This window comes from Bufo bufo, chromosome 2 (assembly GCF_905171765.1).
Source record: "Bufo bufo chromosome 2, aBufBuf1.1, whole genome shotgun sequence".
NCBI classification, from domain to species: Eukaryota; Metazoa; Chordata; class Amphibia; order Anura; family Bufonidae; genus Bufo; species Bufo bufo.
Window position 1 is genome coordinate 133,880,752 of NC_053390.1, and position 25,951 is coordinate 133,906,702.

The 25,951-nt window shown below is 39.1% G+C and overlaps 1 protein-coding gene across 9 annotated transcripts in view; it reads right to left on the minus strand.

Moving 5' to 3' along the window:
- Window positions 1-25,951, minus strand: part of MEF2C (myocyte enhancer factor 2C) — a 250,728-nt gene that overhangs the window by 165,437 nt on the left and 59,340 nt on the right. The window contains exon 1 of one of the 9 annotated variants that reach the window (XM_040421526.1): window positions 13,452-13,825. The exons of the other annotated variants lie outside the window; for them this stretch is intronic. The gene's annotated coding sequence lies outside the window, so the exon portion shown is untranslated. Of the gene's footprint in view, window positions 1-13,451; window positions 13,826-25,951 lie in introns of those variants that run through there. 9 annotated transcript variants of the gene reach the window in all.

Sequence of the window (25,951 nt, forward strand, 5' to 3'; positions counted from 1 at the left end):
TCTTTTCTGCTCAGTCCTACTGTCTCGTCAAACAAAGAAAAATTTGAGCCCTGCAAGACCAACAGTAAGATCCACCCAATTAGGCCTCTTTCATATTAACATCCATATTACCAGACCACCTCCCCCCCATGCAGTTGTACTGAACAAATCACCATTGAACCTTCCATTAAGCTAACCTGGTTTCTATAGAACAAAGGAGGGTCCAGTATGACATCTATGATATAGACCTGAGAGGTTCATGGACAATGACTATCAATATGATAGCATTCCCTCTTCAAAGCTGAAGAATATGTATACAGGTAGAAGAGTAATGCTCACCATCCTAGTTTTATATGCAAATTTGGAACCCACATGGTCCTGCTTTTGCAGAGGTAGTTTTTTGGGTTTATGCTGCTTATGGACATTGTGTGCTCTTATTTCTATTAGTACATAAAAAACCGTATAAGGTGTCAACCTACGCTTCACATTCATTGACTCCAACCAAATTCCTGTAAATGGCCTCTTACCCGTCACAGAAACCACACCATTTCCATACAGTTTCAACAGAAGTGGCCGATAGTTCATTAGTAGCTAGAGGAGACCCTGTCAAAACCACCTTCAGGCTATGAGTGTGTATTAGATTTTTACTCCCAGTACTAGCAAACTTTTAGTTTAGAATAATTTTTTTTGCACTTATTCATAAATCAGAAACACCAAATCTTGTCACAACATTTGCTATAACCTTTAAGGATTTTCCGTTTCTGCTGAAAATAAAGAGATATGTTACTGGGCTGCCTAGAAAGGCCAGCCAAATTCAGATGTAACTTCTAGCCTCCTGCATCTCCACCTAATGGAATTTGTGAATCAAAGGGATGGTCGTCTAGCTGCACTCAATTTGCACTTAATTACGAATGAGAGGTACAAATATGAAATTACTTGTCATACATGAAGGAAAAGAGGAAAATCCAGAGAGCAGACCCTCCCATAAAACAAGATCTTTTTTAATGAAGGAGCAGCTTTCTTCCACTGCTTGTAGCAAATGTAAGGGATGGAGCTCTGACCTACTCATTACTGAGATTTCAATTTTTAATGTGGTGAAATGACAGACAATAACTAAAATTTCACTGTGGAGATTTCCAATTAGACCACAGTGAAGTTCTTTGATGACAAAACTATTCTATTGTCAGACATTGTATTTCATATGGACCTCAGCCTTCTTGACTTTCCACAGTTTTTAGGCTCATGTATATAAATCTGTTGTAGACCAATGTACACATACACCCCATGTATCAGGATAATGCTAATCTGTAGATGATATTACGTTTCAGCCTTTTCCATTATAGCTAACTAGAGTCTACATCAAATATAATGGACTAAGAGGTAGGTAGTAGATGTGAGTAATGGGGGAGTTTGTTATAACAAAGTCAAATGTCCTCCATATCAGACAATGGAGGCTGATATACAGTAACCATTTGTATTAACACATTTCTTCTATGACCAAATGGTAGGATCTTTTCCGTCTCTTGTATGGTAAGTGGTATATAGGTATGGAAAATAAAGCATATGGCAGAGACTGATGATTATTTGTAGACAAAGATAGCATTTGTATTGAAGTGTACCTTCCGGTAATGTAATGTGTGCCATCAGTTTATCCACAGATCACCTAGACCATTGTTCAACACACTAGACCCAATTACTATAGGTCAATACTCCTTAGTCTATTATAACATGCATCCATTACTGTGGAACCAGTTACAATGACTTATTGATACATTTTGACCTACAGATAATTGCTACTTTATCACTGGAATTGATCTGTTTTTGGTTGCCTGAACCCATGGCAAGTATCCCGGCTAACTTGTACCAATGACACTGAGTGGTGAATGATGTCCTATGTTCCAAACCAAGAGTGTTCTTCAGTCTCTCTTTCAAAAACACTTGACCACGCCACTCCTAACCTAACCTATCCATTGTCAATAAAGTAAACAAGTCCCATTATAAACATGATCCTAGTGCTATGAAATACTCCTCCTCTAAGCTACACCCAACTGGAAATACATGAGCAGACATAACAGTTATCTAGATGTCATCAACTATACTGTGATACTTTCTTCACAAACACCATGTAGTGATTGTCAATAAACAATACTGCATCAAAGTAATTTTAAATGAGACCTTCATATCAGCATAATGTGAAATTCACATGAATTAAGATTTGCTCTTCATTGTACTGGACCTCTTGTTCAGATAAAAAAAAATATATGTATCCATAAAATCTATCTATTTCACATTTAACTGATGTAATACCATATGCACCATCCTAGTACATACATATAGGTGTATCCCACATCATTGAAGGAAAGAGGCAAGGTGGCAAATGTTACATCAAAGGCTCACTCTTGTATTTCACTTTGATAAAAAAAGAATTGAAAACTGCATGTGATGTTCCATCAATGACTATGTTACCTTAATGTGCAAAATTATCACAGTATGGTACATAGGTAGAGTAGAGTTTGTTCTATAGGCTTTACTGGCACCACTTAGACAGAACTACAGCTCAGGGCAACAAAACAGTTTTATCAATAAAAAAATCGAAATGATATGCTTACAATCTAAAGATAAAAGTCAAAAAGTTAATTTATATTACAATAAGATATATGAATGCAAACAAAATTCTACATGGTTTTATGTCATTGGGTTCCCTCAAATTGCACAAATGACCTCACATATCTAAAAAGAAGCACATCAAAAGTCAACAGACACTTCCCAAACCATATTGGTAGTTGCCTTAATTTGACATTGACCCTACAGCATGTACACCTCCGAGACAGGGGCATTAGACTATAATCCCCACTGTCAACATTACGGTTGACTTTATATTCTATGCAGCTACACAGATTAGGTCCAAGCTAAGTAAAATGGATAATAAAATAATTATGGAAAGACTGAAACAAATCAGTTAGGAATACAGACCGCATAAAATATTACTTAGAACCAAACTTTGCACTCACTCATCTCAGCATTCTTTTTGAAAACTGACAAAGATATCACAATGAATGCACCCTAAAACAGCAATTTTGCCCCAACAAGCCTGTGTCCTATTGTCTTTTTAATTCCTCTGACCTGTGAGATTATATAAGCTAAAGGGGCCATACAGATTAGACAGAATTTGGTTGATGATTGAACAGCAGTTAAACAAAAAATAAATCTGGTGAACGATTATTTTGCAGACATGGCCATACACATTTTAGTCCATATTGACCATTACAGTTGTTCAAATTGGCCATACACGTTCAATGAATCCGAGTGATGGATGAAAGATCATATTGGAAACATTCTTTCTAAGAAAGATCTTTTGTTCTTGAACAATCTTTTTTTGAACAAAAGATCTAATGGACCAAAAATATTGAACACAGACAATTTTTTTTTCATGGGTTGGCTAAATCGCTCGTTCATTGCTTATTATCAATCGAAAGATCATTTTGGTTGAATTTGGCCGTTTTGATCAATTTTAAACTAATGTGCATGACCACCTTTAGTCTAGACTAAGAAAGACTAGCAGCGTTAAAACTGAATAAACTCAAGCAAATCAGAAACGTGTAAAACATGATTCTGCTTCCATTTCGAAATTTCTAAACTGTCCTGCTATAGTATAAACCACATCAATAACAATCCATATTTGTAGATGTAGCCTTCACCAATTACACAACTAAAGTGAGAACTGTATTCAATGCGTCATATAGAAATGAAAGCCGTCATACTGTAAAAGAGGATCTGACACCAGAAACAAAGGCTTAAATGTGAAAGGCTATCTCCCTTAACGCCAATTAGAACTTAGTCCTGGATGATTACCCAAGATAACAGCTTGTGCCAAAAAACATTTTAGAAATTGGTGTATAGCCTCAACAATCCTCATTTTAATCTATTTTAGAAACTTCAATATGTAAGTGCAGCTAAAACTTAGCTGGCTCTCGGTTTCAGTGACCGTTCAGGTCCTCAATGTCATTACTCCCATAAGGCATGGCAAGGCGTAGCTTTAGATCCAGTATACTTAGCTAGGAATTATTACATACTTCTAACAAAAAATAATGTTCTATTTTATTTTATATATTTCTTTATAACTATCATTTTCTTCTGTTATTATTTCAATCTAATATAGGTTATACTATAGGTTATACTGACCTGTTGCTATAAGTTTTTAAAAAGTTTCTCTATCATAAAGTTTAAGAGAAGCAAGAGTGCAATATTTTTGTAATCATTAATACGACTGACAGAGACTTGCAACCTACCTACGCGTAAAGTCATAGTAGATTATGCAAGTGTCTTATTAAATTTATGAGCTATTCACGGTGCTGACAACATGCAAAATGAGCATCTGCATAGGAACCCATTAAAAAAATGCATTCTAATATATGCATTATGTGACCTAAATACTCAGACCTATACATTAAAAACACAATTGATGGCATGCCAGACCTTTCTAATTACATTCATTTAGTAGGCAGCCATATATACAGCAGCTAAAAAAAACCCATCATTTTATGTTACTTCAATTTTTATCCTTTCTTGAGATGAAAGCAAGTGGGTTTTGCAGGTGAAGGATGATATCACCTTGTGCGGGTGGAGGATGGTTTGTTTCGGGTCTTTGAAGTGTGAATTTAATATGTGCATGGTGAAACCTTAACAGATAAATGTACGGTTTCAGAAACGTACTTTTCAAATCTGCCTCTTTCAGGACTTTACATTTTAGGACTAAAACTATTGGCGTGTCCAAATCTTAGTCTGGGCTTCTGATTATGAAGAGAAGGAACTTACAAGGATCTGGTGCTAGTTTTAAGAATCCTCTCCATATGTTCTAAGACTGCAAACTCAGTTGTACCGTAAAATAGTACAGTACCTTCCTATTTACAGAAATAGGTTCATCCATCTTTTTTATATTATACCAGTACACTATAGCTGTTATTGCCATGTACTGCCTATGTCACATTATAGGTCCATACTTCCTTATGTTACTACTAGCTGCTAAAAGGGAGCTGTGTGTATAAGTTAATGTAAGAAATGCTATACACAGCAAGAAATCAGTAAAAGTTGCATTAGCTTTCACGCCTCTCCGTAAAATATAAGTAAATATCTTACTTTGCCTTTGTCCCCATCAAATCTCAGAGAAATGGAACTACTGTATAAGTGGAGGATGCTGTAGGCTACTGTACTTGACTGGGTCTAGCTGATCACTGACAAAGGGATGGGTACTTATAGGGGTGACCACGGACTGGTACAATAGCAAACAACACTATTACCCTGGAGACCATCTGATAGCTGCCTTGAACTTGTAGAAACAAATTGTCTCCCTCTGGGGAGATCTCAGTAACTTTTACAAGCTCAGTCTCCCAGAAGACCAAGCTCAACTGTACACAACTCAATAATTCATATGGAATTTGGAGGTGATAACAGCTCTTGTTATTTTGTACAATCTCAAAGGCAAAATACGTGAATGGTTGGGATTTGGTTGGGAGGATTTGTTATTCTCCTTCACTGCCTACAGCTAATGAGTCCAGAACAGCTGAGTCCAGCAATCAATATGAACTGAGGTCACAAGTCCATAGCGACCAAGTCAAGCCATTGATGGAAATGTTTACCATCAGTCTAGGGCAACTTGGACAATAATATCAAACAAGTCTATGTAAACTGGGTCCATTACTCTATAGCAATCAATTCTATATGTCTATAATAACTGAGTCCATTAATCTATAGCAATCAAGTATATCAGTCCATACTAACTGGATCCATTACTCTATAGCATTCAAGCCTATAAGTCTATAGTAACTGGGTCCATTACCCTATAGCAGTGATGGCTAACCTCCGGCACTCCAGCCGTGATGAAACTATGACTCCCACTCATTTCTATGGAGTTCTGAGCACAGCCAAGCAAGTGTTCATCTTGGTAATTGTAGTTTTACCACAGCTGGAATTCCAGAGGTTAGCCATCACAGCCCTATAGCAATCAATTCTATACTTACAGCGAATCGAGGCCCGAAGGGTAAGACTGCGTGTACACAAGACTATACATCATCATCATCATCATGTCTATAGTAACTGGGTCCATTACTCTATAACAATCAAGTCTATAGGTCTATAGTAACTGGGACCATTACTACATAGCAATCAAGCCTATAAATTTATAGTAACTGGGTCCATTACTCTATAGCAATTAATTATATATGTTTATAGTAACTGGGTCCATTACTCTATAGCAATCAATCTATAGTAACTGGGTCCATTAATCTATAGTAATTATGTCTATTAGTCCATACCAACTGGGTCCATTACCCTATAGCAGTGATGGCTAACCTTGGCACTCCAGCTGTGGTAAAACTACAACTCCCAAGATGCCCCGCTTGCTTGGCTGCTCTCAGAACTCTATAGAAATAAATGGGGCATGCTGGGAGTCGTAGCTTCACCACAACTGGAGTGCCAAGGTTAGCCATTACTGCCCAATAGCATTCAAGCCTATAGTTTTATAGTAACTGGGTTCATTACCCTATAGTAATCAAGTCTATAGTGACTGGGTCCATTACTCTACAGCAAAGTATATAGGTTTATAGTAACTAGGTCAAATACTCTACAGCAAAGTCTATAAGTCTATAGTAACTATGTCCGATACTCTACAGCAAAGTCTATAAGTCTATAGTAACTGGGTCCATTACTCCATGACAGTAATGTCTATAAGTTTATTGCAACTGTGTCCATTACGTTATAGCAACCAAGTCTATAAGTGTTCATTATTTTATAGCAATGAAGTCTATAAGTCTATAGCAACTGGGTTCATTACTCTAAAACAGTCAAGTATGTAAAGTCTATAGCAAATGTATCCATTACTTTATTGCAACCGGTCCTACAAGTCTATAGCAACTGGGTCCAGTTTCGTATACTAACTATATCCAATTGTCTGTAGTAACTGAGTCCATCAGTCTATAGTAGCTGAGTGGCATACTCTATAGCCACTAAGTCTATCTGTCTAAAGCAACGATTCTGTTAGAGTATAGCAACTGGGACCCAACCATATCCAACTGTCTTCAGTAACTAAGTCTATCGGTCTATAGTAGCTGAGTGGCATACTCTATAGCCACTAAGTCTAAAGTAACTTTTCTATTAGTCTGCAGCAACTGGGTCCATGTGTGCATTCCAATCCCATCCAATTGTGTATCCAACCACATCCAATTGAGTCCAAGTTCATTAGTCCAGCAGTCTATGGGGTAGAATCTAGTAGTCTATAGCCAATGAATTAATAAGCAGTTAATAGGTATTACACCTGCCTATTCCAGTAGTCTATAGTCAATGAGTCTAGAGGTCTATACCAACTATGTCAAGCAGTCTACAAAGTTGAATTCAGCATCTAAATGCAGTCACTTATAGCCAACTAGTTCAGCAGGTCATACCAAATCTTACCAGTTTGTCGGTAGCATGGTCATGTCTGCAAGCCTATGGGCCTCACAGAGACCACAAGAAAACATTATAGTCCCTTAAATGAGTTCCTTGCTGCCAAAATAGGAGAGATGAACAATTTAAACAAGGAAAACATTGTTTTGTTGCCTTCACGGCATCTAGACAACCTAATACTGTGTATTATATACAACAGATTCCTTAAATGAAGCAGTCATAAACAATATGTACTAGAATGCCGTACTATATAGCCTGAAGCACTGACCTTAGACCTAATAACGAACGCGAATCGCCATCATCAGTACACAATATGTCCCAACTGGTAAATGTTGTACCTCCCAGTTAGATCTTATATATACTGTATAACATATACAGCGGGACTGTTTTGCAATGTAATCCAATCTATGTTGCTTATTACCTTCAGATCTGTATACAATTAGGAATGTTTGTACAATAGGACGACTATTGTGCAGGCAATGAGATCATGAACATTACAAGTTCCATAAATCATCCATGTATGCAAACCATATGAAGGACCGGCTGCACGCTGACATTTTTTGTGAGCCTATTGTTGCTGGCCTTTCAGTGCATACTTGATTGCTCATGCTGAAGATGTGCTTAGTTGTAAACTTATGACGATGCAGAGGGGTGGGGGGGGGTGTTGTTACTCTATCCCTCAAAAATAACTCTGATATGCTTTTACTTTTTTATTGGTGGCAAACTTTTAACTCATTTAAGGCTGCTTCTGTGCGGTTAATGTGGCCGTGCTACGAGTACACCATGTACCGTATATAGAGTCGGGTGATTGCTGAGTGACAGTGCTGAGGTCAATAGCTTGATACTGGAAAAATCCACTCATGTTCTCAATACATGTTATGTTCTGGTGTAGCTTGAGCTCCCAATATATGTAGCAGAGCTAAGTCGGTTGCTTTGCACAACTTGTTATCAAAGAATATTCGTAAGATATCTAATGAACATCGTGAGTTACCAGGGGGTAGAAAAATCACATTTAGAGAACAAAATCAGCTATTTTACCGTATTACCTGCTGTATGACTTTGATCTGTGAAATGCAAGAAATATAAAGTTCTAACTATAGTTTTATTAAAAATTCACCTCATTTTTCACAATGAAATGTGTTTCCTCCAGAATTAAAGATATCATGATAACAATACTAGTTTTACAAGATTCATTAAATTGCATGTTAATGATGCCCCCAAAAAGAAAATTATCCATGTAGTATGAAACACCTACTCTAGCAGTCAATAGAAATATATCAAAATATAAAAAAGCAACTCACTCAAACTCCAACCTATACAGCAGAAATAGACATTAACCAAGTAATGAGGATTCTGTATAATGCTATAATGTGTTGACGTGGTCCAGGAACACTGGGTCCACTCTATGGATATAGGGCAACAGATATTCTAGGGAGAGATATAATTTTCAGATGAATATATTAAGGACAGAAGAGCAAGATATTGCAGCATTGTAACAGACTTGGAAGAATGGAAGACAAATACCGAATAGAGGGGGTGCTATAAAATCTAACTCTAAATCCAAAAGAACACAATATAGAAAAGACGTCCACAATCCCCAAGAACACAATACAGAAAAGACGTCCACAATCCCCAAGAACACAATACAGAAAAGACGTCCACAATCCCCAAGAACACAATACAGAAAAGACATCCACAATCCCCAAGAACACAGTATAGAAAAGATGTCCACAATCCCATAAGACACAATACAGAAAAGATGTCCACAATCCCATAAGACACAATACAGAAAAGACGTCCACAATCCCATAAAACACAATACAGAAAAGACGTCCACAATCCCATAGAACACAATACAGAAAAGACGTCCACAATCCCATAAGACACAATACAGAAAAGACGTCCACAATCCCATAAAACACAATACAGAAAAGACGTCCACAATCCCATAAGACACAATACAGAAAAGACGTCCACAATCCCATAGAACACAGTATAGAAAAGACGTCCACAATCCCATAGAACACAGTATAGAAAAGACGTCCACAATCCCATAAAACACAATACAGAAAAGATGTACAACTAATACAATTGGATGCAAACATCTCCTTGGCCCAATATCACCCTAAGAATGACTGAATTGCCCTGCATATCAGTTCAGTCATATTTGCCAGCGCGTGTCGTACCTAATCAATTTCTGAATTTTAGAAAGTATCGTACACATCTAATAAAAGTGAGATTTCAACATGTAAGTTCATCCACTTGTTCATTTTCGTAAATGGATATTGACTTAGATCTCATTGCAGCCTATAGGCAACACACTTTTTTATTTTGTGGACCTGTATGCTTTCATTTCTGATGATCTTAGGCTTGCTATAGTAAATAGAGGATGTGGTGTCTATGATGCTTTTTATGCTTTAGATGATAGACTAGGGCAGAAATCAGAGGCAAAGAATTTGAAGACACAAACTTTTTGAAAAATCTCAACGTGGACTGGTCAACATTGAAACTGTTTTAGATTTGGAAAATTCTGATGAATTCTGGCGAATGGTAACATTTAGAATAACAGCGATAGATTGAATGCTCTTCTGGATAAGGAGACCAGAGGAATGATTGTTTGAGGAAGAGGAAGATATGTAGGTTCATTAAAGACATGCATAGGGGTATTCAATGAAGCAGCTGAGTTGGAAATGATTCAGTATTTGGATAGATAATAACTGTTCTTTTTTTTTTTTTTCTCTTTCATTTTGGCAAGATACATATCAAGCCATGACTAAACAGGGATAAGTCTTCCTTAGGCTATAATCAAATAACCAAGGAGTGTGCATAGCATGTGGAACAAGTCTCAGATGTTATCTGTGGTCGATCAGAGTGACAAGTGAACTGCTTAATCCTCATGTTATCCGGAACACTACACCGTGTTACTCTTGCTTATTCTACTTGAGGGTACACAAACCTGATTACATTTCATAGACCTGACAACCCAACGGTATGGCACTCCGGATAAATGTGCCATAGGAAAGAGCAAGAATCCGCCTCAACATAAACTTTTTTTGCATGCAAATGTAGCAGAGCTAAGTTTGTCGGTTATGAAGTCGCTGTGATATGACAATGTATTACTTATGGTTTTCAGAGGAACTGCAGATTAATTCTCCTAATCTTATTAATTACCACATTTGACAAGGAAAAAACTATATTACATACTAAATCCAGGCAACTGTCCCGCCTCATAGCTAGCCTGCCCGAGTACCAAAGCCCTCTCCGTCCGGCAGAGTAACTAATCGTGTGCTAAATTGTCAGATAACAATAGTTATCCTTCCTGACATGAAACCGCTTCATATCTGTGCCATAGAAAGAACGAACCCGCTTTATTATTATCATTAACCCTTTCTATTATCAGCAGATAACTATTCTTCCTAGTGAGCTGGATCAGTAGCTACATGTTCTGTCTACCTTCTGTATAGTGGATAATGAGGAAACATGAAGACGACTTCTGACAAAAGTTACTTGATAAATGAGTTGTCAGTAATGGACTTCCTATAATACATTTACATCAGTGTACAGTGATGTGCAAGGCTTAGAGTGCAAGCTCATATGGCCAAGGCTCTTTATGTTATTACTCTTGTGTTGTGAACGTTTGTTGCTCTAAAATACAATTCTTTCTTTCTCTTCTATCAATTATCTATCTATCTATCTATCTATCTATTAATCTATCTATCTATCTATCTATCAATTATCTATCTATCTATCTATCTATCTATCTATCTATCTATCTATCTATCTATCAATTATCTATCTATCAATTATCTATCTATCTATCTATCAATTATCTATCTATCAATTATCTTTCTATCTATCTATCTATCTATCTATCTATCTATCAATTATCTATCTATCTATCTATCTATCTATCTATCTAGATGTATATTGTGACTTCATATAATAGTAATGCAGTAATGAGCATTAAGTATTTTACTCTTGGTATTAGTAAATGTTAATCGGCATGAAAGCAATGGCTCTGTCTATTTTTTTTTCTATCTATCTACCTAACCTTATCTATCTATCTATCTATCTATCTATCTATCTATCTATCTATCTATCTATCTATCTATGGTATCTATCCATTTACCTACAACTGTCTATCTATCTATCTGTCTATCTATCTATCTATCTATCTATTATCTATCTATCTATCTATCTATCTATCTATCTATCTATCTATTATTTATCTATCTACAATCTATCTATCTATCTATCTATCTATCTATCTATCTATCTATCTATCTATCTATGTATCTGTCTATCTATCTATCTATTATCTATTTAACCTTATCTATCTATCTATCTATCTATCTATCTATCTATCTATCTATCTATGTATCTATCTATCTATGTATCTATCTGTCTGTCTATCTATCTATCTATCTATCTATCTATCTATCTATCTATCTATCTGTCTGTCTGTCTGTCTATCTATCTATCTATCTATCCATCCATCTATCTATCTATCTATCTATCTATCTATCTATCTATCTATCTATCTATCCATCCACCTCTATCTGTCTATCATCTATCAATCCTTTTATTACTCATCTATTTACATTCCTATGCATTTTTTGACTTACGGCCTGTCATGTCAAATGCGTTCAGTTACTTTTTTTAATTTCCTGCTTATGATCGCATGCATGAGAAAACACAGACCACACGTTGTAAGACGATAGTAGAAAACTGAAATTAAGGCCAAAGCCCTAATAGATTTTCCCATAGCACATGCCATACATTCCAGTACTTTTCAGCATTGCCATACATCACCCCATACGTGCTGCATGTGAATGGGGCGTGATGTGGTTGATCTCAGGTGGTCAGAGCGTCACAGGCTGCCAGGATTTATAGGATTACACTTATCATATTCTGTAGATCCCTCTTAAGCCTGTAACTACTCTGTGCCTCTTACTATTGCAAAAGTTTTTGTAGGCTTTTTCAGAGTTTTTTCGCTCTGGATCACGTTGATGGTACTAAGGCAACGACAACTGAGGTCACAGGAGAAAAAAAAAACGATACAAAAGAAACCTTTTTTAAAAGTAATCGTTGACCATGTGCCCGGTATGACCAGTGCACGTTGTCCCTCTACGCGCGGGCGCTGTGCATGTGCGCCAGCCTGTACACTATTGTATGTGCACTTCCAACAAATGACCAAACTCACTTTTTACTAAGCCGCCGTGGCGATTTGAGGCTGGAAACCTGAAATAAAACATGGCATGCTCCTTCAAGCGTATAAATCATTCAAACTTTGGTTTCGCTATCATCGTGATGTATTATTTAGTATCGGCAGTGTTTTAAGGTTAGGAAGGAGGTTAATACTTGCAAGGATGGAAGAGGACAAGCTGTGGCTCTGCTGATTGCAATTTCGCTGCCTAATTACAATAGTATAATGCACTTCGGATGAAAGCCTGTAATAAATGCCTATGGTTCCTGAGGCTGTGTATTTATTAAGAGCTCAAGTGGCAATAAGTGACCTTTCCCTGACATCTGAGTTGTCACCATACTAATGTCAAGTTCTGCAGGGCTGGAGGAGCCTGTGCTATTGAATCCTCCTAATGGAGCAGGCATGGCTCCTCGTCCTCGGCAATGACAGGCGCTGCTCATATCCTGTAGGAAGTAAGTGTTATTGCTACAATGTACTTATGCAACCTGATCTGCTTTGGAAAATGATAAACTGGATACAAAGTAGTAGAAGGTCATGGCTAGCTGCGAAAAGTCCAGAGCAGAGCGGCTCACAGATGCAGCAGAGCTGCAGCGAATCCAGCGACTATGTAAAAGTGTAAAGGACAAACTCAGCTCGGTGACCTCTGCCAGCTTTGGTACTTTCAAAAGCAGAACGGCAGCCCAAAGCGTTCAAAAGTGCAAACCAACCCCCCCCCCCCTTATGGTAAACTTTTCTACGAAATGCGCGAGCGTAAAAAATAAAAAAGCCCGATGCGATGTCGGACGAGAAGAGGTTGGGGATGACATCTCCATCCCACGGCTGTACTTACATTAAGGCATCTGCTGCTCTTAGTAGCCCTGGAAAGGTTCTGCTCTCATTGGGATAGTGATAAGGAGGAAGGGGAACTGGCCTCTTCTCACTTCTGAAGCTTGAGTACTGTATGTCTCCAACTCAATCCAATGTGGTGGGCAGAGGGTGTCTGTGTACAGGCAGGAAAGTGACTCTGTGCTGCCAGTGTGAGAAAGTAAACCGAGTCGTCCTGTGAGCGTCCAGGAAGGAAGTGACAGGAGACGAATAGGAAAAAAGGAGCTGGAAGCCTTTGTAACATGGAGAGGAGGAAAAAGGCAGTGGATTTAAAACTGAGTGCCTGGCGAGGTGTCGTTTTCTTACCTCCTCCTCTCTGTCTTCTTTCTTCCTCTCCCTCCCTCTGTCTTCTTTCCAGCCCTGATCACTCCCCCTCTGCTGCTGCTGCTGCTGCACTCCCCTCTTCTTCTCCTCGATCCTCCACTGAATAGATAGCTTCCTATTTTTATCCCCTCTCTACCTTCCCTTTATTTTCCTCAGCCCTGTCTCCTTTCTGATATGTTCTCTCCCAGCCTTGCCAGGGCAGTAATCCCTTGACTCCTGTAGTCCGGGGAGGCCCCTGGAAGTGGAGCCGCCTGAGCCTTTTTATTAAAACAAACATATACAGCGCCTCACCTCCAGCCTCAACTAGATTGATAAATTACTCCGCTCCACTACTTTAATTATGTATATGGGATGCAAAATAAATCACCCAACTGCAGCACCTCAATCAAGCACTTTTAAATGATAATTGCGTCTGGGTGAATCAATCTTTTCATTTCTGACATTTTGCTAATTTTAGTTTTGCCGTGGTAATGCTATGCCAGGCGGAGTCCTAATGACAATCCTGCTCCTCACACAATTATGCCACCGGCTTAGGAGATCCATAACTGTACCTGGAATCCGAAACTAACCTACCCCTCCCCACCCACCGCCTCCGTACTGGTACCATACAGGAGCATGGGATGGAGGGATGGACAAAAAACTTGGAGCCTTGATGCTTGTTGACACTGCCATTCATACAGATCCGCATGGACAGGGTCTGTGCCAGGCATAATGCACATGGTCGTGTTACACATCTGTTCTATTCATCCAAAATATGGCTCCCATAGGTTTGCACTGTTCCTTTTATATCGTATACATGCACACGGAGAAAACTGTGGCCCGTTCCATCAGGTGCTTCCCCTAGAGATGGCTTTGCAGTGTGCATGAGGCCTTAGATCAGTGGTGGTGAACCTATGGCAAGGGAGCTCTCTCTGTGGGCACCCGCACCCTGGAAAAAGTCAATGGTGTACCAATATGCCTTAGACTTTTCCTTCCTGCAGGGCGCACTATGAATAGCACAGGCAGGACACTGAATGTAGCAGGCTATTATAGCGAACTGATAAAGTACATGGAAGATATACTATATTGGGCTGTAGTATTCAGGTTAAGTTGCAGTGTTGGCACTTTGCGATAAATACGTGGGTATGGGTTGCAGTTTGGGCACTCTGTCTGTAAAAAGTTGACCATCACTGCCTTAGGGTATGCTCACACATGACATTTTATTTACTTTTTATTTTGCTTTGTTTTATGATTTATTTATTTTTTATTATCTTAAAATCATGCAATTTACACACTGGCCACTAGGCCTAAAATATGTCAAAACTTTCTGTTCCTTGAGAGCTGCCACATAGATACAGTAGATTGGAGAGGACCCCATTAGCATCTATGGATTAGAGTTTTCTAGGCCTGCTCTGTGACCTGTGCAAAGGTCAGGGGGAGTAGATAAGCTGTGATATCACCTATTGTTAATGGTGCTATCTATGCAGAGGTGATACCTGTCGTTGTAATTCTGCTGGTGATGATAATATGCTGGCTACTGAGAACTTACCTGTACAGAACAGGAAATCTTAACATATTATCCGGCCTAGTGGCCAATGAAAGAACTGCATGATTATAGGTATTTTTATTTTAGATAGACAGATAGATTGATAGATATAGTAGAAAGATAGATAGATATTAGATAGATAGTAGAGAACTAGATAGATAGATATGAGGTAGATAGATAGATGATAGATAATAAGTAGATAGATGATAGATAGATAGATAGATAGATAGATAGATAGATAGATAGTAGAGAACTAGATAGATATGAGGTAGATAGATAGATAATAAGTAGATAGATAGATAGATAATAGATAGATAGATAATAGATAGATAGATAGATAGATAGATAGATAGATAGATAGATAGATAGGAGATAGATAGATAGATAGATAGATAGATAGATAGATAATAGATAGATAGATAGATAATAGATAGATAATAGATAATAGATAGATAGATAATAAGTAGATAGATGATAGATAGATAGATAATAGATAGATAATAGATAGATAGATAGATAGATAGATAGATAGATAGATAGATAGGAGATAGATAGATAGATAGATAGATAGATAGATAGATAATAGATAATAGATAGAAGATAGATAGATAGATAATAGATAGATAATAGATAATAAGTAGATAGATAGATAATAGATAGAGAGATAGATAGATAGATAGATAGATAGATAGATAGATAGATAATAGATAGATAGATAGATAGATAGATAGATAATAGATAGATATAGATAATAGATAGAGAGATAGATAGATAGATAGATAGATAGATAATAAATAGATAGATAATAGATAGATAGATAGATAGATAGATAGATAATAGATAGATAGATAGGAGGTAGATAGATAGATAGATAGATAGATAGATAATAGATAGATATTAAATAGAGACATGGAAAACAAAAACAAAAATGTTTAACATAAAACGTGATTTACACAATAGGTAACATTTTCTGATGACACATTCTCTTTTTTTAATGACATTTCTTCATCTATCCTATTCAGCTGAGTGGGATGCAGAAGCCCATGCACATGCTGCAAACACCACCCCTTCATGTAAGAAACGCAGACATTTCTACAACAGATCTGCCACACGACATTCACCTGTAGACAAAGACATCCGGGTGCCGTGCTTTATTTACTCCAGCCTGCAGAGCCCCTTGAACTATTTAGTAAAAGGTTCATTTTGAGTAGAAAGATGGTAAAATCCATCCACTATGTTAAAGAGTTAAATCTTGTTAACAATCAATGAAGAAAATAGTAAAAAAAAAAAGTCTAAAAAGAAATAGATGGGAAATATAAACTTTCACCTATATTTAGAAGTTTATAGAAGAATATCTAAATAATAGGATCCAATTACGGTAAATAGCCTTAGACAAGGTACAGAATATCAAGGGTTAAATGCAGAATAGCTAATTACACACCAGATTTTCTTCTACTGCTACGCGTGTGCTATGTAACCTATGACATCAAGTTGTGTTTCTCTTTGGGTGGGACGCATTAAAAGTGATTTATATTCATGTGTGTAAAATAAAAAGAATATTCAGCTTATTTCCTTTAATCTGACGTCCAACAATCCAGAAATTCTGATAAATAAAATACCGAAATCCAGCAAACCACTGCAGAATAATCTGGAATACAGAGCACAGATAACCATTTCTGATGCCTCCATTTTATATTGGCATCTTATCTTAGATTAACTTCTTAAAGATTTATTTTTTTTACCCTAGGAAGTAAAATGAAATGTAATATTCCAGAACATTCGATAATCCCAAACTATTAGGCCCAGTTATTGCTATAGTAATGGGATTTTTCTATGCAGAACTCTATACCATTATATATATATGTCTAGGATAAGCCGACCTGCTATGTGAAGGTCCATAGAGAGAGTTCTATGGATGCATGCAAAATACATAAAACCACAGAGTGCAATTATCAGATAAAATGCACTAGATCAAAGGCTCTTTCTTTGGGGTGTGTCCTTTCTGCTGCAGCTGGAGGCAGTTAAAGGATGGAGCTGAGCATGTGCTACTGTCTCAGTGAGCAGGACACAGAAAATAGAAAAAGAGCAACCAGCAGGTGGCGCTATACAGATAGATTTCAGTGAATACCTAGTAGCTATAATACATTTTTTATTACATACAATTATAAAAGTAATCAGATCCAGGTGCTGGTTGAAAACTGTAGAATATTTTTTTTTTTTATGGGACAACCCTTTTAAAGGGAGTCTGTCACCAGGAAAGTTGCTGTAAAACCAGGCACACTGCCTTATAGGACTAGATCAGCTGAACATAAAGATACCTTTCACTTAGCAATCTATTGCTTCACTCTGGAGAATAATTGCTTTTAATCCACATGCAAATGAGCAGTTCAGTGCACTGAGGGCAGAGCCAAGCCACCCTGTGCACCTCTGCTCCTCCTCACCTTGACTGACAAGGCCAGGTTCCAACATAGTCAACTGCATGGCCCATCAAAGAGGGGGAGGGTCTGGCAGAGGAAGCAGGAGAATGCATGCACAAAGTGGCTTGGGCCCGCCCTCAGTGCACTTAACTGCATATTTGCAGCAGAAAGACATTATTTTGAACAAACACAGTCCCAATGACATGTCTGTTGCATACACGTAAATATCATTACATGCAAACGTGTTCATATGACATCATAGAGTAGTTGTAATATGAACTATCACCTTTGGAAATTAATGTAAAGCCAATATTCAGATATGCAGCATGAGACCAGGGTTCCTTCACACCAGAGAAAAGATAGCTCATCTCTACTGAATATCTACATGTCTACATAAGCCCTTACCTGTGCCTGTGCCGGGAGCAGGCAGTTCTGAGAACAGCCGCCGGGGGCCTTCATCGGGCTGTTCTCGGAACTGCCTGCTCCCAGTGACTGCATTTGATTTTAGACGGGTAAGTCTACCTTACAAAAGATGGCAGCCCGCATGTGTTCGCTGGCAAACACTGCGAACTGACCATCACTGATGTCCACTTTAGTCCTTGATAGCTTGTGCCTACATGCCTTCATTAAAGGGGTAGTCCGGTTAGAGAAAGTTATCCCCATCCACAGGATAACTGTTAGATTGATGGGGGTCATATCGCTGGGACCCACCCCGATCATGAGAATGGGGGCCCCAGTACCCCGTGGAGCCCCCTGAAATGGACGGAGAGGCTGGTTGGAAATACGTGTGGCCTTTCTATGGGAACCGAGTACAGAGATCAGAATACCCCTTTAAGATCTAATAGATTATTTAAATATGAGCAGAATTATGAATCAACCTATAAAAAAATAAACCCTTGTAGCAAGAGATTGGCTCCAATATCATCTCCAAATGGGGTTGTTGGGAGGTATTTGCATTAGGAGTCCAGTATCATGTCAGAAGTAGCAATTTTTATCGCGAATATTGGCACTTCATTAGTGCCGATTTGCGCAATCGCAAATATATTGGAGCACTCTATCTGCATAGAAAGCCATTGTTCTGCCATGCATGCCAAATGTAATTAAAAACAGTGCTGTAATGTAACATTACGTACAGTGATCAGGAGTTCTTCTTCACCGTCATGAAAGTTGCTGCCAACCATTTTTTCCAGTCTCAGGAAACTTCTAGCAGCTTGAAAAATTTAGCAAAAGTGACCCACGCCTGTATTGCAATAACCACATATTACATTACTGAGTTTTGCAATCAAGAAAATAATGACTGGAGATCACGAATTCTGGAATTTGCTAATTTATTGCGAATATTAGGCCAAAAATTTGCGGAATATTGTGAAAATGAATATTGCCTATGCTGATCATCACTAGTCAGAAGCTGAGCCTTTTGGAGGGTCCATGTAAAATGTATACAATTTATTACTAGTGCAGACTGTCAGTGGTACTGACATGCCTGCTTTGGTAAATAATTGTATTGCCCATAAAATAAAGCTGATGCATTTTTTAAAATAATTTTATGTGGCGTCATCCCTCTGTTTTTCCTCCTAGAAATATATGAATAAAATAACAGCTGGGTGTTATCAGTTGGAGGTGTGTCATGGTCCAATCAGTGCTGAGACAAGGAACATACTGTAGTAACACCCAACTGCTATTTTTTTCATAAATTGCTAGGAGGAATAATGGAGAAACTGTACAAGTTCTAACAAAATATGGAATACAAGTATTCACAAAAATGGTCATGTCAGGAGAGCTAACAGATCCACTTTAAAGGCTCAGAATGTATGGAGAGGCCCTTAGGGCACTGTCAGCGAGAGCACAATATATGACCATGGCTCATTTCTAGTTGCCAACCAGGCAAGAACGACTAAAATCTTTGACAAGAAGGTTCTATGTAGAGAAAACCCCTTGGACCTAATCAGCTGTTATCACATCCTGGAGTTTCATGTAACATTATCGCAAATGATTCCAAAATGTAACCAATGAGTGCAGCCAGTGTGCGGTATAAATAATGACATATAGTGACGTGTATATTCTACAACCAGCTGCTATACTAAGGGATTCTGTAGTGGCTATTAAACTGTTACATAACCATGACAGGCTGCTTCATGGGATGTGTGGAAAATGGTTGATAACTGGGCTGGACATTGGCGGGCCCACCCCGCAGTGACCGGTGTCTTCCCAGCTGGTGGGCTGTTTGAAGACAGGAAGCAGAAATTGGGGGAGATAAGTCAGGGCTGCCGCAGCAGTTTTGCTCTATGCAAATAAACAACTTCCTTAGAAAAGCAGCTCTGGTGTTTAGATAAATGTTACCGCTCTGACACGACCATATCATTACTGTAACAAGATCTGATTACAAGGCATTTGTTTGTTCCACTTTTCCAAAGCATCATTTCCACCACCAACTTTTGTTTAAAGAGTGTCATTATTTCCAAGTGATAACTACTAGACGGTATCCCCCAGAGTTCATGCATGAGACCTGCCCACCCAGAGAATCGCTTACAGACATGTCATATTCTGTATATCTAATATACACTCACCTAAAGAATTATTAGGAACACCTGTTCTATTTCTCATTAATGCAATTATCTAGTCAACCAATCACATGGCAGTTGCTTCAATGCATTTAGGGGTGTGGTCCTGGTCAAGACAATCTCCTGAACTCCAAACTGAATGTCAGAATGGGAAAGAAAGGTGATTTAAGCAATTTTGAGCGTGGCATGGTTGTTGGTGCCAGACGGGCCGGTCTGAGTATTTCACAATCTGCTCAGTTACTGGGATTTTCACGCACAACCATTTCTAGGGTTTACAAAGAATGATGTGAAAAGGGAAAAACATCCAGTATGCGGCAGTCCTGTGGGCAAAAATGCCTTGTGGATGCTAGAGGTCAGAGGAGAATGGGCCGACTGATTCAAGCTGATAGAAGAGTAACGTTGACTGAAATAACCACTCGTTACAACCGAGGTATGCAGCAAAGAATTTGTGAAGCCACAACACGCACAACCTTGAGGCGGATGGGCTACAACAGCAGAAGGCCCCACCGGGTACCACTCATCTCCACTACAAATAGGAAAAAGAGGCTACAATTTGCACGAGCTCACCAAAATTGGACTGTTGAAGACTGGAAAAATGTTGCCTGGTCTGATGAGTCTCAATTTCTGTTGAGACATTCAAATGGTCCGAATTTGGCGTAAACAGAATGAGAACATGTATCCATCATGCCTTGTTACCACTGTGCAGGCTGGTGGTGGTGTAATGTGTGGGGGATGTTTTCTGGGCACACTTTAGGCCCCTTAGTGCCAATTGGGCATCGTTAAAATGCCACGGGCTACCTGAGCATTGTTTCTGACCATGTCCATTCCTTCATGACCACCATGTACCCATCCTCTGATGGCTACTTCCAGAAAAGAATTCTAAAGAATGCTATCAGCACCTTGTTGAATCAATGCCATGTAGAATTAAGGCAGTTCTGAAGGCAAAAGCGGGTCCAACACCGTATTAGTATGGTGTTCCTAATAATTCTTTAGGTGAGTGTATATATATATATATATATATATAGTACAGACCAAAAGTTTGGACACACCTTCTCATTCAAAGAGTTTTCTTTATTTTCATGACTATGAAGGCATCAAAACTATGAATTAACACATGTGGAATTATATACATAACAAACAAGTGTGAAACAACTGAAAATATGTCATATTCTAGGTTCTTCAAAGTAGCCACCTTTTGCTTTGATTACTGCTTTGCACACTCTTGGCATTCTCTTGATGAGCTTCAAGAGGTAGTCCCCTGAAATGGTTTAAACTTTTCACTTCACAGGTGTGCCCTGTCAGGTTTAATAAGTGGGATTTCTTGCCTTATAAATGGGGTTGGGACCATCAGTTGCGTTGAGGAGAAGTCAGGTGGATACACAGCTGATAGTCCTACTGAATAGACTGTTAGAATTGGTATTATGGCAAGAAAAAAACAGCTAAGTAAAGAAAAACGAGTGGCCATCATTACTTTAAGAAATGAAGGTCAGTCAGTCAGCCGAAAAATTGGGAAAACTTTGAAAGTAGGGACTATTTGACCATGAAGGAGAGTGATGGGGTGCTGCGCCAGATGACCTGGCCTCCACAGTCACCGGACTTGAACCCAATCGAGATGGTTTGGGGTGAGCTGGACCGCAGAGTGAAGGCAAAAGGGCCAACAAGTGCTAAGCATCTCTGGGAACTCCTTCAAGACTGTTGGAAGACCATTTCAGGGGACTACCTTTTGAAGCTCATCAAGAGAATGCCAAGAGTGTGCAAAGCAGTAATCAAAGCAAAAGGTGGCTACTTTGAAGAACCTAGAATATGACATATTTTCAGTTGTTTTTCACACTTGTTTGTTATGTATATAATTCCACATGTGTCAATTCATAGTTTTGATGCCTTCATAGTCATGAAAATAAAGAAAACTCTTTGAATGAGAAGGTGTGTCCAAACTTTTGGTCTGTACTGTATATATATTCTAATAAATCGTAGGAATGCCCTACAAAATTATTAAGAAAACTAGTACCTGTCTCACTAGCTACTGACATCAGGTATAGGCTCAGGTAATGTTATTCCACCAGAGTCCAGAAGATTGATTTCTTCAGACTATCACACTGTAGCATAGGTAAAAAAGAGGAGACCCCATAGCAATGATGAAAGGAACACCGAAAACAGAAAAGGCACAACAAGAATTCGAGCAACTCCCTCCTTCTTAACATGAAAATTTAGAAATATCTAAAGAATTCTGTCTGTATTCCAGGAGAGCTACCATGTCTCACTCCTCCTTCTCCTCACTGTAATGTGACTGGCTGTAAGACAGCTGGCTATAGCAAGAGCCTCCCTGATGTTTCCTGTCTGCAGTAGGGCAAAAAGTGAGTTAAGCTCCACCTCCTTGGCTAAGCCCTACCCCATATAGTTGAAGATGGGACAGATCAGGAGGAGATTAAGAGGGTTGTCCAAGATTTTGATACTGATGATCTAACCTCAGGATAGGTCATCAATATCAGATTGGGGGAGGTCCGACTCCCAGCACCCTAGTCGATCAGCTGTTTGAAGAGGTTGCAGTACCTTGGTGAGTGCTGCAGCTTCTTCCTCGGCCAGTAACGTCACATTCATCAGTCAAGTGAATGGGGCTGAGGTGCAAAACCAAGCACAGCACATACAATGATATTTCTTCTCCTATTAATACCCTTTCCATAACCATTGAGCCCTTGAATCCTCATCACTCCAGCAAAAAACAAACAAGGTTGGTCCCCATCTCTCCTAGAGGCCCTATAGCAGTTGCACAATATGCCCCTATGGTATGTACACTCTTGTTATCTTCCAATTTTACCATTGAAATGGAGGATGCAATATTTTATACTTTGACTATGCTTGTGAGCAAACCACAAAGTTATGTGCCCGCTCACAGTAGTTGTGCCCAGTTACTTGCCCCCTCACAGTAATATACCCAAGTTATGCCCCATCACAGTAATTATACCCAGATATGTGCCCCCTGACAGTAATATGCCCAGTAAAGTGCCCCCTGACAGTAATATGCCCAGCTGCGCCCCTTTATAGGCAGTAAAAAAAAATAAAAAATAAACTCCCCATACTCACCTTGTTCCCCAGCAGCAGCAGGATACCTGGAGTTCCCGGGGAAAATGGTGGAGCATCATCATTATAGGCAGCTGTCTCTTCTTCTCTGCTGCCAGAAAGCAGGACATACCTCCCCCGTACCAGGACCATGGGACAGACACTGAAATCCGGGACTGTCCTGCCAGATCCGGGATGGTTGGGAGGTATGCGCCACCATAACATCTACCAAGTAAAATGTAATGCATCGGGTTCGTCATAGATTAGCAATATAAAGTGAAAATGAACCATGGTGGTAGACAGCAAGAACCACGAGGCTCAGTCATCAGCAGAGAGTAAACTGTGGTTTATATTCACACATAATTAGAAATGCATCTGCTAATAAATACCAGTCAGTGCCATTAATCTCATCGCTGAGGTTGTAGATATTGGTTCATTTGCAGCATCTGACAACAGCTTAATGTTGTTTATTAACAGCACACGTCTGTTTGGGAGCCCACATAGAATCTATCAGAAAAGGTAAGAAATCAGCAACATCAACACCATGTAAACAAAATCAGGAGATTAAGAAGATACGCGGAGAACATCTTCCACCTCTTTATCATGTCTCACAACCCTGAATTTCATCTGAGTCACGCTGTGTTATCCAATCTTTGCAGGAAATCTGCAGCAACATCAAATAACTCCCACAAATGCATTTATCTGTTGGAATAACAGCAAAACTCACAATGACTAAGAATCATAATATATGGCTCCATATATATAACTACGGTAAATTGTGTTCACCCTGGGACCGGGGACACAATCAAAACTTCTGGAATAAGCTGTGGTGGATTTGGCATTTCTGGAGTCCCAAGAAAAATTATATCAGGGGCCCTCATCACACCACTGAGCTTCTCCCCATTGCATCACTAAGCTCCGCCCTGTCACGCCATTAAGCCCTGCCCCACTCAACCCGCTAAGCACCACTCTCAGCTTAACAGCTTAGATCTTCTACTGATCTATAGCAGGGTAGGGGCTCCATCCCGAGCGAAAACCAGCTGCACAGGCGGAATGTCCACCATTGGTTTCCACTTTTTTTTCAATTTTTCGGCCAACAGTTTGTGTCCAGCAGGGGGCCCCTAATCTCTGGGGCCCCAAGCATTTGCTTGGTTTGCATGTTGGTAAAGTCTGCCCTCGGGAATACTATAGGTCATAGCAGTATAAAACGGTGCAGTGTCGAATGGAAAAGTCATGTGACATGCTGGAGAGTGAGTTGAAAATGAAGGTGGATGATGAGGGTGCAGGTATATTTTAAACGTCTGTGCTAATAAATATGTGGAGACCGATGTTACAGGAAGAAGTTCACAGTGGGCATTGATTGCGGTAAGGCAGATCTGTCCCAAATGGATAGAAAAGAAATAAATAAAAAATCACCGTTATATAGTGGTAGGTGACATAAACCTTATGGATGAGACTCAGGACGCATAGGCCATCACTAGCTGATTGTCGGCGGTCCAACACCCCTCATCACTGCCAACTGAGCTACACCGAAAAGCTGATTGGCGGGGGGGTGGGATCTCAGACCCCTGGTGATCAGCTATTAATGGCCTATTCTGTGGATACGCCATCAATTTTGTCACTGTTCATACTACACTTTCTTATCCATAATAAGTGGAAAATCTATATGAGTGGAAATTTGCACAGGGGCCCAGACAAGAGATCCATATAGGCCAGGCCATTGTGCCAACCATTCCTGTGACGAGAGCTGTAACCTAAAACGTCTGGGAGCCAAAACAATATCTATAAGAGCTTTCCCCCTGGTGTCTTCTTGTGTTTGGGAGGGGCATTCATACCTCTCAGGCACAAGCGCCTAGGAGATACAGCTACTTTTACCATCCCTATAACTAAAACGCTGCCCATAGTATATAGTTACTGGTGGATTGGCATACCAGTCAGGCATTTTCATTCTTATCTGACGATTAGATATAGATCAATTGTCCCTGTGTTGTTCTGTGCTTTAATACCGGTGCCAACTGCTGCATATAAGCATCCATTCTGCAGAAAAATATATGCAAATGTCCTTCTTTTTGTACAGCTGACATGCTCTACTAGCAGCCTGCGGATTTTCTCTCTTTTCTGTCAGTTGAGGAGCTGACAGGCTCCTTATCTCTGGTCTCTGACATTATAAACACTCATTATAGCTCAGTTCTTCTTATCCTACTGAGTGCTTATGACCTCTGGGTAGTTTAGAGATGAGGTTTATTAGATGACCTGCATAAGGTGAAAGTGAAAGTACCAGCCACACAGCTAGAAAAACAGTTAACCCTTTGTGACAGAACAGCTCAATATTTGTAATAAAGGTCAATTGAAAATAGGATTTTTAGCCAAAAATGAGTAAAATGCAATCTTAAAGGGTTTCTACCACGACATTTTCACCTATTTAGCTGTCAGACACTAGCGATCTGCTAGTGTCTGCTCTACCTAACCATGCTATTGTAATCCCTTTCTGTGCAGCGGTTACCCTAAAAAAAAAAAAGTAGTTTTATTGGTATGCTAATGAGCCTCTAGGTGCTATGGGGCTGTCTTTTCAGCACCTAGA